This window comes from Neolamprologus multifasciatus, chromosome 11 (assembly GCF_963576455.1).
Source record: "Neolamprologus multifasciatus chromosome 11, fNeoMul1.2, whole genome shotgun sequence".
In the NCBI taxonomy this organism is placed as follows: Eukaryota; Metazoa; Chordata; class Actinopteri; order Cichliformes; family Cichlidae; genus Neolamprologus; species Neolamprologus multifasciatus.
The window spans coordinates 29,410,670-29,427,852 of record NC_140449.1 but is presented as its reverse complement, the minus strand read 5'-3'; the positions used below and the strand labels follow the sequence as shown (position 1 = coordinate 29,427,852).

At 38.5% G+C, this 17,183-nt stretch overlaps 1 protein-coding gene across 4 annotated transcripts in view; it reads right to left on the bottom strand.

Moving 5' to 3' along the window:
* Positions 1-6,866: 6,866 nt before the first annotated feature.
* atg5 (ATG5 autophagy related 5 homolog (S. cerevisiae)) overlaps positions 6,867-17,183 on the bottom strand; it is a 445,274-nt gene continuing 434,957 nt past the window's right edge. For 2 of the 4 annotated variants that reach the window (XR_014876788.1, XR_014876789.1), the window contains one exon: positions 6,867-10,979. The gene's annotated coding sequence lies outside the window, so the exon portion shown is untranslated. The remainder of the gene's footprint in view (positions 10,980-17,183) is intronic. The other 2 variants (XR_014876791.1, XR_014876790.1) reach the window with 2 other exon arrangements.

Genomic DNA, 17,183 nt, shown 5'->3' with positions numbered 1-17,183 from the left:
ATATACATCTGAACTGAAACAGCAAATATGTTTTAAATACAAATTGCAATTACTCTATTCACTCACGGGGCCTGTTTTTACCGCACACAAAGAGAAAATCAGTACTGTTTTGACCCACAGTGCTTGTTTTTAACCAAACAAAAGGGGAATGGGGAAAGGGGAAGAGGGTTTAGTTCTGTTTTCCTAAAGAAATACTGAAAATAAGTGTAATAAAAAAGTTGTTTCTATTGAGAGCTAATTTTTTTTTTTTTTAAAAAGGTGAGGATACTGAGATAATAGCACTTTAAAATATTCCAGGATAAAACTGTGGTACTGTATGAGAAAATTGGGGGTGGCAGAGAAGTATGTGAGGGTGATGCGGGACATGTGTGTGGACAGTGATGAGGTGTGTGATAGGAGTGACAGATGAGTTCAAGGTGGTGGTGGTATTACATTAGGGGTTGGCTCTGAGCCCCTTCTTGTTTACACCAGCCAGGTTGAAAGATAAGGTTAGGCAGTGGACAGGAGTCTCAGTGGACTATGATGTTCACAGATATTGTGACCTGTAGTGAGAGCAGGATGCAGGTGGCAGAAAGGTAGGTATGCTCCGCATAAAAAAGAGGAATGATAGTCAGTAGAAGCTCTAGAAATGAGCAGAGAGAATGACAGCTTAAGTCCAGTGTGATAATATCACAATATGGAAGAAAAATGACGGATATTAACTGGTATGGGTAAAGCCTGGTTAGGGACTTGTTTAGATGACACCTAACAACCACGAGGAACTAAATAAAAGCATGCTAGCTCTTACGTCTTAGTATTTAACATACATGCCTGAAGCTCCTGTCATCTACCGAAACTACCCTGCACTATCTGTTTAGCACAGAATGTTTTATGCTTTCACATTCATCACCTAGTAGATCCTCACCCAGCTTGACACAACTGATTTTGGAGACAAAGTTAGAGAGGCCAAGAGGGTGAAATGGTTTGGGCATTTGTAGAGGGACAGTGGAAAAAGTGAACAAAGATGCTTAATATGAAGCTGCCAGTCAAGAGGAAATAGAGAATATTCATGGATGTAGTGAAGGAGGACATGCAGAGGGTTGCTGTGACAGAAGAGGATGCTAGGGATGTGTGATGGAGGCACTCGGGAATTTTAAATGTAATATGAAAAAATTATACTGACACTATCAACATGCCGGAGTCTGAGCTGAGCTGAACATCTAAGATACACAGTTGGTCTAAGCATTTCTAATGATGCTGTTTGGCTGACACAGAGTGTTTCAAATGAAAATGCCCTGCAGCGTGTCTTCAGATCTTCTTGCCCTGTTCTTGCTGCGGTGTGTCATCAGTCAAGCTTCAAATTGTGAATGCCTGACCTCATTACATTTCTTGTACCTCCCTTGTTATTGTAAGGCCAGGTCACATCTGATGAGATTATACTGACCTGTTATGTAAGGCATACATGTCCAGGCTTGTGTTTCTGAGCAGTTATTTCAGCCTCTAGCACGAATCTGTCTCACCACTGCACTTCAGAACACAATGTTCTCAACTACTGATGCAGCATGCACACGGAATGTCAGGCAACCACATAAACAAACTGCAGATCAGCACATCTTCTCCCAGGAGTTATTCAGTTATCACTGAAAACAGGATAGGATGTAGTCAGTATGGCTCCTAAGGGTGCTCAGCCCAGTCTCGCAGCAAAATGTGAGTCACAAGACAGTCTGTTTGTGTATATGGACTGCAGTTGTCATGTTTTTTGGGTTTTTGTGACAGTCAGCACAACTGTTAAACCGATGTTATGTAGGTAAGCATATTTAGTACCTGCAGAACACATGTTGTCTAGACTCTTCATTGGGGACACGTCACTCCTTTGATACCCCTAACAAAGTAGTTGTATTGCATAAACTTACAAAGTAATTTGTAATTCCTAAATTTAAACAAATCTTTAATTTGACCCTCCAGATGTGCACTTCTTTCCCCCATTAAAAGTGAAAAAGACTCATTGCAAAAGTCAACACATGTGAGATATGACAAATAAAAATATTGTGCAGGAAAATGGAAAAAAAGGGGAAATTTGTGTCCGGAAACATGAATCAGTACATCCTACTATTTCACAAACCTCCATGACACTTTTCCCACCTGTGCCACCGTGAAGTTAATGCAGAAGTCTACATAAGTGGACTTCATGGTGGCTTCAAGGATGCATTGTTCTTGTGAGTGAGGCCAACTTAATACTATCTTAATATCAGCATTTGTGGTTGTAAGGCTTCAATATATATATTTTCACTGTATAGATGGGTTTTCTTTTGTGTTTTTTACCTCCTCTGCTTTTTTAAATATAACCATGTTTTACATAGATGTCATTTTGTCACTTTGTCCTTTATTTCTATCTGAAAGTCTTATCACGTATTTGTCAGCTGGTGTCATTGGGTTAGTGTAAATGTCATCATAGACAATAGATCCCCATGAAGTTTAGTAAATCTATTCATTTAGATAACAAAGTAGGCCAATGCTGTTCTAAAAGGTTTCTATACTCACAGCCGTTCTGGTTCCACTGACGCAATACTCTATTATACACGGCTTACAGTCTGAGATGTCTGCTGTTAAAAATGCATGTAAACAGCACTTAAGGGTATGTCATGTCTGCAGGCTTTGTGATTGGTTGATGCAACAGGCGAGCTCTTTAGTGTTTTAAAAAACAGCTGTCTTTGTTTTACGGAAATCCAACAGAAATCCCTTCCATAATCCAGCAGACTCCCCAGAGACATCCAACAACTGTACTGTAAAGAGACGGGGGGAAGAAATACATGCCCGCCCACAGGTATTTGGTTCCATTGAATCATTTATGGCTGCAGAAAAAGAGCTTTTGGGTAACGTTTTGGATTCTAAAAATCATAGCTTAAGGATGTAGGGAGGGATTTAAAGGAGGTGAACATTTTATAAAAGTGCACAACATGGCAGTGCAACCTCATTTGCATTTGTATAGAAACATGCACAAAAACCAATCATTGCAGAGTTTTAATCTAGAATGACACCCACACCCACACAACCCTCTGGGTTTGTTCAAAATCACAATCCTTTCAGCTTGTTCATGGCCAAAAGTGCCAACCAACAGATTAGGTCTGTTGGTTGGTTATTTGTATGGTTTTTTTGCTATTTTTTCTGCATAAAATTTTTAACTAACATCAGTTCTTTTCAGAAATATAAAATAGACATGACTTTTTACATGTTTAACCCTTAAAACACCAGTTTGTTTGTACAATGCACTTGTTGGAAGACAACATCAAAAATGACCATTTCATAAATTCGCAGTGCTACTGTATTTTCTTGTATTATTAATAGTCGAATCTGGGACATGTGATTGATTAACATCAACATTGATTATTATGCATTGTTATTGTTGTGCATGGAAAGCAAAATAGATAAAACTCCCACTCAGCTTGTTCATGGCCAAAAATGGCCAACTTTTGTTTACGTTTACAAAATATTATAAAATTAATATATTTTAAAATATTTTTCTACTTTGGCCGACTTGATTCTTTAAATTAGCACCAGTCCTGGTCATGACAATCAAAATTCCATTCAAATTCAGAATTTTAACCCTTTCAATACCAGTTAGATCACACAATTGGTGCAATCTGATTTATTTTCTCATCAGGATTGCAGTTAGATGTACATCAATAATTAATAGTATCAATGATTATATATGCATCATTACTTCTTTGTGCAGTGACAGAAAAACAGAAAAATTCCCACTTAGCATGTTCATGGACAAAAGTGGCCACCTCCTGCTTAAGGTCACAAAATGCTATAAAATGAATATATATTAAACAATTTCAACTTGGTTTTTCAAATTGGCATCAGTCCTTGAGGTGAAAACCTAAATTTTCTTCAAATTAAGATTTTTTTTACCCTTTAAATGTCAGTTAGGTTATATATTACCAGTAACTTTTCAGAAAAAAGGGGAATAACGTTCAATTTTTTTCACAATATTATTGATGAAACTTTTTTTTTTTTGCCTGTCCCGTTCGGCACTGTAGCAATCAGAATTACTGTCTGAAGGCCAAGAAAGATGCCCAACGGATTTACTTTTCCAAGTGGATCGTTATGGCTTTGCCATACTGGTCAACTTGATATTTATTTATTTTATTTTATAATTTCTTTTAAACTTTTAAGATATTACAAATGACTGGAGGATAGGAAAAGGAGAGACATAGACAAGAGAAGTTTAAGGCAAGGAGGGAGAAACCAAAACTGAGGGGAAGAGGCAAACAGAGAAAAGACTAAATCTGCTAGATCACCTGGTGGGGAAAAGAAGAAGAAGAAGAAAGCAAGCATAAAGACAGCAACACAAAAACCACAGCAACACTCTAGATAAGTATAAGTAACAGTAAATAATAAATATTGAGTGTTACTGAGCAGCACACAAGACCAACAATGCACGGCATGCTTTGAGGCAGCAGCCAAGGAAGATTGTGTTTGTGTCTATGAACACCCGTTTGTACACCTGTGGTCACACCTGTGTGCCTGAGCGCACTTGTTTTCAAAAGGTTTTTCCATGTAACTATCTGATAGTGGGTGTGGGGAGCCATAGCCCTGCCCCCCAGGACATAAAGCAGGCCCACGGAGCCCACGGAGTACCACAGGAGGGACAAATGCACCACCCTCCCGAAAAGAGCTGAGGAGCTCCACAGACGGGGGTCACTCAGCAGCCACGATGCAGAAGCTACAGGGGGCTGCAGTGAAGTGCCCGCAGTCTCCGCCAGCAGCCAGTCGCGCCAGAGTGGGCCAAGCCCCAGGCCCTGAGGTTCGAGGCACCCCCATTTCCCAGAAGGGGCCTGACTGAGCCACAGGTGCCAGTTAAATATCAGTTAGATCACATAATTGTAATGATTTAGAAAGAGATAAAAGCTTAATTTTTTTTCAAAATAAACATGCAATCTGATTTATTTTCTCATCATGACTGCAGTTGGATGTATTTCAATGATTAACAGTATCAGTGATTAAATATGCATCATTGCTTTTTTTTTGCAGTGACAGAAAAACAGAAAAACTCCCACTTAGCATGTTTGTGGCCATGTTTTTTTACCCTTTAAATGCCAGTGACTTTTCAGAAAGAAAAGGGAATAAATGTCAAAAATTTTCACAATATAATTGATGAAACTTCATATTTTTTTTCAGTCATCATTGCAGGTCAGTACCAGTAACAGTAACAATGATTTATTTTTACTTTTTTGCATTGTTACTTCTATTGATGAATGGCCAAAAAAACCCTCCCACATGGGGTGTTGATGTCCAGAAATGACCATTTAATGACCAAATGACCACTAAAACGACCAAAATTTGTATTTCAGCTTGTGCATGTGTGTGTGTGTGTGTGTATCTTCATTATCAGTAGGATGTGCTAATTACAGTAGAGTGGTCTATGTAGGCACACTTTCCACAGCTGGAGCAAGGGGTTGCTGTTCTAATCCTGCAGGTTCACCTTTTGCACCTTGTTCTCATTTTGTTGGCGAGGTGAGGTTAACCATCTGGTTCAGACTACTGTATGTTGGGATCAATGGCAGAAGCAGCTGAGCATCAGGAACAAGGTCGTCTTGCAATTGTTGAGATCACCAGCATGTGCCCCAGCTCTTCGAGGATCACTCTTCATTTGTAGGTTTTAGACAACTCCCACTCCTATGAAGTGGTTTCCAAGGGACAAAGGCATTGTATTCCAAAACATCCAGGAGATGGTAGGGCAGAGGACTTCTTCCTATCCTTGCTCCCTGACCACATCATATAGACAGTGCTTGAAGCAGTTATGACCTTCTTGCCATCGTGCCAGAAGAAAATTATCTGGAAGCTGTTAGGCTTTCTTATAGCAGCAGCACTGACTGCACCTGCATAAACTGCAGGACAGATTTACAAACAGTGTTTGTTGTTGTTTGCGCTGCAGCTGCAGCTGTGAACTCTGCAAAATGTCCTGTGACATATATACATATAAAAAAAATTTTTTGAAAGTATTTTCTATGAAAAGTCGAAGAATAAAAGTGCTTTAAAGCTAAGTTTGCCTGGGAAACTCAAAGCTCAATAGCCTGCATCTACAGAAATTCACTGCAGCCTATGTAATATTTGATGTGTTGTAATTTATTCCAGTCTATCTTGCAAATACATATTTGTGCTGCAATGTCATGCACAAACACAAGCTATTACATCCTTAAGATCAAACCTATGCCAACATAGCGTCATTCTTTTGGTCCATTGGAGTGCAGTAAGCCACCGCACGCCCTTATACAAAACTAAGAATATTACATGAAATTGCTTGTTTGGCCAAAAATGGGTAAATGATGTAATTTGGTAAAAAACACAATACAATATTCATGTCTTATGTTTAGAATGAAAGCAATTTTACCTAAACTGCATGATTTATTACTGTCAATAACAAGGAATTAAAAAATGTCATTATAATGGGTTTCAATTGGCAAAAAGTGGCCACGATAAAGCTAAAAGGAATAATTGGATGTGCATATTATTGATATATTCAAGGAGCTGAAGTTGAAAATTTCCATATGCATTAACACTGCAAAAATGATCAAAAAAGAAAAAGAAGTGGCCAGAAATGGCCAGCATGGAGCCCAGGGGGTTAAAAGGACAATACAGCATCCAAATGTTGAAACCTTTCTGATAAGAACCTGCTTTTACTTCCAAAACTATTTAATGTTTATACCATGAAATATAATTTATTCAATTACATTTAAATGTAACTAATAATCCATTAACAATGTTAAGAATAAAAAACTGGAACACTAAATGAGGCATAACAACAACAACAAATTGCACACATAATACATAAAGTATATATATATTTAAAAAAAAACAAAAACAAACAAACAGCATTTCCATTTCAGTTTATAAATTCTAAAAGCTTATTTTTATTCTTTTTCCTAAGAACACAAAGAAGTTCACTCAAAAACAAATCATGACTGTCGCAATCAATTTTTGACAAAGTAGATTCTCCCGTTAGAAAACATTCTTAATGGATTCTTAATGTTAAGAGCTTCATATACTGCTTTCAGTATTTTCAGGGCCACAAAACTGACATTTGTTCAGTTTTATTAAATGGACAGACAAAACTAAGAAACATGTAACTCACAACTGAAGCAATTAAAATAAAGGTTCTTCATTCAGTTTAATTGTATCTATTTATAGAGCGCTAAATCACAACAACAGTTGCCTCAAGACACTTTATATTGTAAGGTAAAGACCCTGGAATAATACAAAGAAAAGAGAAAACCCAACAATCATGTGAACCACCCTATGAACAAGTGCTTTGGCAACAGGGGGAAGGAAAAACTCCCTTTTAACAAGAAGAAACCTCCATCAGAACCAGGCTCAAGGAGGTCATGGTTATAAAATAATAAAATAAAAATAATTAAATCAAACAGATCAGTTAAGTGCCTTCATATAAATTAATAAATAAATGATATAAAATAAAGTGCATGTTTGCTGCAAACACCCTGGGTTTTTTAGCTAATAGTTTACTAGCTGGGATAGAGAAGCTAGGCTTTGAGTTTTAAATGTGCAGGTTTCCATTATGTTAAGTCGATCTACAATCACAATGTGTAATGTGATAGTAATGAATGGAAGATGCAGAGGATGAGGATGCGACAGAGCTGGATAGAAACGTTGGTGTAGAGTTTATTAAGCTGATGAACTTTCATCTTGGCAACACTGTCGTTCCAGTGGAAGGTCACAATGATGCATCCCAGCAACTGCAAAAGACAGAAAACAGCGGTTATTATACCATTCCTCTTCTGATACAGTCATTTATAATATGCTTTCCTCCTATGTTTCAAACCTTGCTGATATGAGCTGACAGATCACAACTGGCACAAGAGAGCTATGCACAAAGTGGTCTATGGTGTTAGTGTCACGGCGCACTAGCAGCGAGAACAGTCTGCTAGTCAACTCAATCCTCAGTTGAAGGATGGAGTGGTGGTGCTGGAGTAAGTCATGAGTTTGTCAGCCAGAAGACTACAGTTCCTTTCCCTTTAAGGAGCTTTATGTGCAATTGCAAAAGAACCGTTTTGCTAGCTTTCAAATCTAAAATATAACTTTGATATATTTCCATATTTTTTAAGCTGTTTTGGTAAGAAGCGAATTGTGTAACTCCATGTCTTTTATGGTTTATTTTTGAAAAAGTAAAAAAGAAAATGAGTCATCAACCTTGAGATCAGACTGATAAGATGGGTTTCCTTTTAAAAGACTGGAATGTATTTGATATAGCCATGCCAATCAGTTATCAAGCTGCTCAGGCTGTAAACATCCGGGTATGAAGTGTTTACTGTGACAACACTTAGCATGGGACTGCACTTCTGTTTTATCAGCTTCTCTGTATGGCATGGGTGTGCTGCAAATGCATGACTGTGAATCAACATACTGTTGAGTACTTCACTGTTTAATCACTTCTTGTCTGGCAGCCAAATTATACACAGCGTGATCATGTTTTAAATCATCTTCCCGTAATGGGACTATGGTACAAGTGCAGCATTATGGTAAGTATTGATCCAAACAACATGCCTGATAAAACTGATGTACAAAGAATTAAGTCATGGATAAACAGCTGGATTGGACATTTCTAAGCACAAATGCAAACAGATGATTCGACAGTAAATTAAACACAGCACACATAAAACTACATGAAGGACAGTAGGTAGTTGCCTCTCTTTAAAAAAAAAAAAACGTGTACAGTGGCTGTATGATGTATGTACAGTGTATCACGTTTTGCATTCCCTGATCTTTGTCATTAAAAACAAACTCATCCCACAAAGTGTCCAAGTGACACTGTGTTTTGGCAAGAAACAGATTGAGTGAGTGGGTGATGGCTGACATAAGTCAACCTGTTAACCACCAATACGGGCTTCGTATGTTACGAGCGCATGTAGGCTGTATGGGTCACCGCTGCTCTGTAAACATGCATGAGGTAAGGTTGGCTGTCAAAGTACAAGAGGTCGCACTGATTTCAGAAATACGAAAATATAATATCTACAGATGATTTCATAGTTTTAAAATGCTGTAACTACATCATGCAAGTTTCACTCAAAACAGCCACATGATACAAGAAACCTGCTTAATAAGCTTAATAAGAGAAACATGACAGATTTTGAGCAACCATAAACCAACATAACCATTGATTATGGCGTTATAGTGGTCTACAACTGACCTTAGGGCTGTTCGATATAACGATATATATCGGATGACGATATAAAAACGTCTATCGTTTGTTTCCTGGTGTCGCAAAATAAACTGTTTACGGCAATTTTTTTTCATCATTTTGATGGTCACTGTAGTGGCTATATTAATTTCTTAAAGTTCTCTCTTTCTCTTATATTTAATATAACCACACTATGGAGGGACAATCGCCTGTTTTTACGGATTGTCGTTAGCAACAACGACGGTAAAACCATCGCATGTCCGCTTGTTTAGTTTCCACATAAACCTTTCACAATAAAGCTTAAGATCCTGTTGAGACTTTTCAAAATAAATGGAATCACGTGAAAAAGTATGCAGAGTATTGACGGATGAGAAGCAAAAAAAAAAAGAGTAGTCAGGTGCTAAAAAAATAAACCTTAGACTCAAACGTTAGAACAGGCTTTTCCCCGCAGCACACCGTGTAATAAATACTCAAAGAAAACGGCGGCCGTTACAACCTATGTCTAAAAATGTGTAGTTTCATGCATCGGTTAAAACACTCGACTCCAGGTACACGACGCCCAGATGGAAACACTTCACCTACCCGAGATTCACAGAATTTACAGAAAATATTACATTTTTTGTGATTTATATCGTTATCGGACGATAGATGTTTTATATCGGGATATGAGATTTTGGTCATATCGCACAGCCCTAACTGACCTAGTATCTAACACACTTCAAGACATCTCTCATTCTTGGGGAACCAGTGATTTATTTCACTGATGATACCATAAAGTTCACATTTACGGTTTTGTATGTGCACTGGGCAACATTTGTTTCTTTCAGACAAACGAAACAGGAAATTGCGGAGTGGCTTACAGCAGACAAACTATGCAACATAAGCACTAATGACATAGTTGAAGGGTGTTTTTTTTCCATTTGTGTTACTTTTCAATTTTTATACTTTGGCCATTATAAATGATGATGCAGACTGGCTAATACCTATTATCTGCCGATAAAATTATTCAATGGGACTCTAAATGTTACTGTAATTGTGAGCATACTGATGTGGACGTGATACTCAAAATAATCCCCAAGTACAGTTAAACCGAGACGCTAGGGTAGCCTGTGCTACATAAATGCACTTCAGACATGACGAACGTGATTTATACTAAGCTATTACTAGGGGTGGGGGAAAAAATCGATACTGTGTAGTATGGTGATATTTTGTTTGCTAATAATGTAACGATACAGGGACAGCAGAAATCGATATTTTGTTACAAAAAAAGTTTTTGTGCTCTGACTTCAGAGCATGTTGATCCTTTTTCTGAGCAAGAATCCTGACATTCCTTCACTGTCCAAATGTGTTTAACTTTTTTTTGGCAGCAATAAACATGACAGTTTACTTATTTTAATTTAAGACATGCTTTATTTTAATTAAGTTTAAAACTTTTTTTATTTAATGTAAAATTCTATTTTGTTTTAATTTACTTTCAAATTCTTCAGTTGCTGAATGGGCTGCATACTTTTCATAAATTGCATAGTTCAGAATAGCTATAATTGTACCAGATGGTTGCGTTCAGTTAAGTTGGACTAGACTGTAATACAAACCGTTCAGTTTGTCAACAATAAAACTGAAATGAGAGAAAGACTGAGTGTGAGACTTTGATATTAGATAAAATGAATATTGATAAAGTTTACCTTTATGTACAGAATCTGAATATCGCAAAATATTTTAAAAAATTGCAATAATATCGTATCGTGCGTTAAGTATTGTGATAATATCGTATCGTGGGATGTATGGTGATTCTCACCTCTAGCTATTACCCTAATTTAGTTCATCTGAAATTCCTCCCCGTTTCTAATGTGCACCAGCTTCTACTCAAGTTCCCCGGAGCAACATACACGTGACGTGGCTCTAAAACCAGACTGTTATTTGCTGTGTGCACAAAGTGTAAGCCAAAAAAAGATATACTCAGCAAAACCCTTAAATATAGTTTAAAGGGCTATGAGGCCACAGGCAATAATTCACTAAAGTGGTCTTTAACTTGTTGTGCAATCCTAATTACAAATGATGTGAGCCTTTTATTTAAAGTGCATGTTGTCATCTGGCTTTTTGGAGCCTTGATCCTCTCTCAGCTGTTGGGCTCTTCTATGGAAACAGCTGCACTGACACACAGTTTAAAGACAGCCTGCAACAAAGCTAAATATTAATCATGAGTTTTCATGTTGACAAGGTTTATGTGTACGTGTCCTTAAAAGGAGATGTAATCGTTTTACGTGAAAATACAAGTTACCAAAAAAAAAAACTTAGATTACATTTCATTTACAGATGTGGTGATGTTTTGTGATATGATGTGCCACGTTAAATTACAGTATTAAGACAAAATGCTAAAAACTAAAACAGGACATCCTCACCATTTGATTGACTGAATATTAATAATATTTGTTTGAAGCTCAAAGCTTCCTTTATCAAAATTGTACATCCTTTTACTTTATTCAAGTAAATTTTGCTAATAAACTAGTTCTGGGGCGATCGTGGCTCAAGAGTTGGGAGTTCGCCTTGTAATCGGAAGGTTGCCGGTTCGAGCCCCGGCTCGGACAGTCTCGGTCGTTGTGTCCTTGGGCAAGACACTTCACCTACCGCCTACTGGTGTTGGCCAGAAGGGCCGATGGCGCGATATGGCAGCCTCGCTTCTGTCAGTCTGCCCCAGGGCAGCTGTGGCTACAACTGTAGCTTGCCTCCACCAGTGTGTGAATGTGAGAGTGAATGGGTGGATGACTGGACGTGTAAAGCGCTTTGGGGTCCCTAGGCGGGACTAGTAAAAGCGCTATACAAATACAGGCCATTTACCATTTACCATTCTAAATTTACATTTTCACAGATTAAGAAAGTGTAGGAAAACGTAAGCGGGTTTGGGACTCTAGTGAATAAGTATGATTGGGGGGCTTGTTAATAAAGGGGGTAAATTTAGTGATACACAGGAAGAAATCAGTTGTGTGAGACAAATTTTTTTACAGACTTCACTGCCAGTAAGTTCGAGGAAGTATTGCATAACTTGTTCTAAGATCTTCTGAGAAGTCTGCTTTGGCGTCTCCACAGCAATGAGTACAGGGCAGAAGTGATGGAGACAAAACACATGAAAACAATGATGCTTTTTAAAGCCTTTCATAACTATAATCTGAACTTTTCTAAGCACCCTTTTCCTCTCTTTATTCAATTTATATTGAGTTACAGGAAGAGACACACCTCTTATAATAACAAGCCCTGACACAGCTAAGGCTTTGAGGCCACAGCTGCAGCATTCTCAGTTGCATTCAGTCAAATTTAACAGTGAAACAAGAGCAGAATAGGTCAACAAATTTGTACTAGTTGCAGTTTTCTCTTCACAGGTTTCTCTAACTGACGCAAGCATTTAGGTACTTTCCTCTTCACCAAAAACAAAAACAAAAAAAAAACCAAAAAAAAAACCAAACAGCTGATCCGGGCCGCTAACCAGCGATGTGCTCCACCCAAGCGTTTTGTGCAGAAACATCTTTAATAGTTCACTAGCCTCAAAGACATCGTTTCATACCGTAACCATTAGCTTGTCAAGAGTGAGCATGAAGATTTGTTTGTTTTCTTCAAAAGTGCACCATTTTTTGTCATTTGCCAATTTTTCTTTTAAAGGTTGTAATGCTGAACAACCTTCTTGTGGCAGGTTGTCTGCTCATGTTCACTGCAACACAAAATTAGAGGTAAGGGAAGGTTTAAAAAAAAGGGGTAGCCAACTCCAGGCCTCGAGTGCTGGTGTCCTGCAGATTTTAGATGTATCTTTGATCCAACACAGCTGATTTAAATGGCTAAATTACTTCGTCAACATGTCTTGAAGTTCTCCAGAGGGTTGGTAATGAACTAATCATTTGATTCAAGTGTGTTGACCCAGGGTGACATCTAAAACCTGCAGGATACCGGCCCTTGAGGCCTGGAGTTCCCCACCCCTGGTTTAGAAAGATATTAACTGGGTCCTGTTGGGTCTTTTTTGTATGAGTTAATGATGGATGAAGGTGTCATGCATGAGTGTTCACATGAGCTCCCTCCATAACCCCATGCGTCCATATTCAAATCAGGCAGTTACGCAAATTCTCAGTTGGTGTGGGCCTCAGGCAGGGTTACCCTTGTCACCGGGTTTGATTTGAACTTTTTTTATTTGACAAGAATCTCTGCTCAGCCGGAGCCATTATCGTGAACTAAGAGTTGCATCGGTTCTTTTTTGCTGATGTTACTCTGTTAACTTCAGTGAACTGTGGCCTTCAGCAAAACTGCAACTGAGCACTTAAAGCACTTTTTACTAGAAGCCACACACACTCACAATCTGATTGATGCACTGGGGGAAATTTGGGGTTCAGTATCTTGCTCAACCTCCAAGCACACTTTGAGTCAGGGATTAACAAACTGATTAACCTTCAGATTTATAGACAGCTTTTAACCTTTTTCAAAAGTCTAATCACTTTATCTACCCTAGAAAAGTAAAAGTACTTAATAGTGTAACAAACTACTTTCTTCGTGGATAAAATAAGTAATTGATGCCTTACATCCTTTCACCCATTTTGCTGTATGACCAAACCTGCCTTAAATGTTGATCAACAGGGAACATTATGAAATGAAAGGTTTCTCTCCTGGGCACAGTTAGACAACATATAGCAAATAAGTAATTATGTGACATGTCAGAGTGTTAAGTTACACCCACTGGTATAGGCTGAAGTCACCACTGAAGATGCAGTTTCCCAAAAGCAGTTATTAAGTGTAGCACACAGCCACGTCAGCAGTGATGTAAATGTTGTCCCCGGCTAAGTTAGAGTGTAGGCGAACAACCCTCCAAGTCTGACACCTTTCATGTCAGTGTTCAGCTGTCAAACTAGGTTGAGATTGGTACACATCACCGACAGTTAGAGTTTAACCTCAACAGGGTGGAGGCTGCCATTTAATGCAAAAGCTGGAAATTTCACACACGCTATTCATCTAAAAAGCAGATCACTACAGAGGAACATGTATAGAGAACAAACATATTTCCTTTGAGGTTGCTAAAGAGCAAAATACACCTAAATACTGGCCAGGTAACGAGAAATGACAAATCTCCCACACTAACCACGGCCTGTATATTCAATACATAATAGACATGTCCTCTGCAACTGAAAAGTGTAACAAATGTGTAAGGTAAGCGCTTTAAACCTGAACCAACAGGGGGGTGACTCCTCACAAAAATAATTTCTATACAAGATTAAAATTCTCATAATCTTCTTTTCAACTGCCATATGACCTCTGTGTGTCTTTTTCTAATAAGGTTACGATTTCAGTTACTCGTTTAAAGTCTTGCTGAATACAGCACGCTGTTCATTTTGTAAATTATGATCACATTAAAAGGTTTTTACACGACAAGTGCATTGCTAAGAAAAAAAGTGCTTCATATGCACTTCAGGATGTTAGAGGGACAGTTTGAACTCTTTTTGGCAGACTTGGGACCACATCTGAGGAGGTAGACAAATAATTTCAGAGATCCGACTGACCTGGAGCAACATCTGCCTGTGTGTCTGAAGTAAATTAGTATTATTTTATCTATGTTATTGTTTATAATTAGAGTTACACGATTTGAGCTACAAGCATGCTTTTTGTGAAATGTGCAGGTCTGATTGGTCAGAATTGTTATTCACATACAAACAAATCTGCACAGTGGTTAGCACTGTTGCCTCACACCAAGAAGGTCCTGGCCAGGATCTTTCTGTGTAGGTTCTCTTCAGGTACTCTGGCTTCCTTCCACAGTTAGTGAGGTTAGGTTATTTGGTAATTCTAAATTGCTCATAGGTGTGAATGTGAGTGCGAATAGTTGACTATGTGTTAGCCCTGCAACATCCTGGTGACCTGTCCGGGATGTACCCTGCCTCTCGCTCTATGGTAGCCTAGATAGGCTCCAGCTCCCTCGTGACCCTGACAAGGATAAGTGGAAGAGAATGGATGGATGGTGTGTAAAGGCCTTAGTAAAACTGATAAGATTGTAGCAACCTGCTAACTAATGGGTTGCTAAATCCACTCATCATTTGTGATGTTTGCATAGAAATTACCAGCTTGACAGCTCTACTCAAGGCATAGTCTACACAGTAATGGATGACATAACACTGATCAAGTCTATTGTTTTATGCCTAACTTTTTTTTATATTAACATGAAAGAAATGTGTCATGGGTCACAATATGAGTCTGTTGCACCCAGATTGCCCCAAAATAATAGAGTGAAATAGATCAAATCTCATTTCAGCATGGCACTATCCCTGTCCCTGTTTCTATAATAAATAATTTTATTATAGAAGCCCATTGCATTTTTCCTCATAAACAAGGAACAGCCCTTCTTGACTGTCAAAACAGAAGCTAGACCTAGATAGACATACCGCCTGAAACACTGTGGTGTTTTATTTGCACTGGGTGTTTGCCATCTCCAAGCTGCTGTTTGCCTTCAGTCAGCTGAGATTGTTTATACCAAAAGTGATGACTTGCTTCTGCCTATAAGTTTCCTGAACCAGGGAACTGCGTGGGAATACTATTAACTGTAACCCTGAAGTAAACCATCTGTTACCGACACACACACCCACACTGTCCTGTGTACCCAAAACAAAAGGAAAACTGGAAAAACTGAATCAGGACAGCAGGTTGGTTCTTGACTTGAGAGACAGTAACTGCAATTGGACTAGCAGCTGTGTTATGAGCCGCTTTCATTTTTCCTTTTTCAGGGCAGTACTTTAAAGTCTACCTTGCTATTCAAAGCAGAGACAAAGGCCAGCCCTGAAAAGCTTTAGTGAATCGTGGCAAAAATAAAAGCTCTTGATATTCCTGTTTAACCATCCACAGTTCAAATAACCTTCAAACTAGCACCTGGAAATCTAGTCATCACTAGTTCCCTGTTACACACCCTCATGCACGCAGGTTGTATTAGTACACGATGTTCTCAGAAATTTGTATCCCTCTTACTCTGGAGTGACGCCAGGATATGGGCTGATCGTCATTCCTTTCATTCCTCACACTTATCCCACAAACAGCAACAAACGTCTCTTCACTCATACTTTGTGTTAAAGGTTCGCAGCAGATTTAGTGTTCAGGAAATGTTAAAATACAACAACGAAGGGACACGGAGCAATAAAACTGTACAGTAAAAAGATGAAAGAGAAAGAATGAAAGGGTGACTTGAAAGGCATTTACAGATATAGGTCTTTGCCAAAGACAAGCCTGTTCTTGTGAGTTGGCTTTCCAGTAGGTAAATTTGCTTTAGGAGGAAGCAAACAAAAGAAAAAAAAACCCTTAGAGCTAGACTAAACAGCCACTTTGGAGGACAGCCTCGTTAAAGACTTGCATACTGTACATGACATCCTGGTTTTAACCGTTTATAGTTGACATAAAAGAGAACGTGGAATAATGATGTCAGCACTTAAAGTGGGTTCAAAGTTTACAGTACCAAGCACTTAGAAAGTCAGCTGATCAGTCAGCTGAACAGGAAGCAAGAAATTCCACAGTAATATTAACAATTAACAATAACAGGAAGTTCCATTCATTTGTTTCAGAGTCCAATGAGGAACAAGGAAGACCATCTGTGAGATAAGTTAAATTCCAGTTTGTGTAGTCCGTGGTTAGGAAAACAGAAACTAAAGACGCAAAGCCTCAGAAAAAGCAGAAACGTGGTGTTTGCGACCATTATAACTGAGAAATGAGCTCATCTGTTTCCTGTGTAGACTGGATCTGAATGACTGTCGTGGATGAGTTCACATTGCACAGAAAGGAAAGAAATTCTGGCCAAAGTTCACGGACACTGGCATTAAACTAACCCAGGTAAATTAACCAGAAGAATGTTGGGCGCAGTTCAAATGAACCACCTGACTCATTCAAAACCAGTTAAGACAAAGACAAAACATACCATTCATAATGCTCTTAAAGATGGCTGTGGTTTCAGTTAGAACAGGGACTGTGCTCAGATCCAAATTCAGTTCAAATGATTTTCAATTCA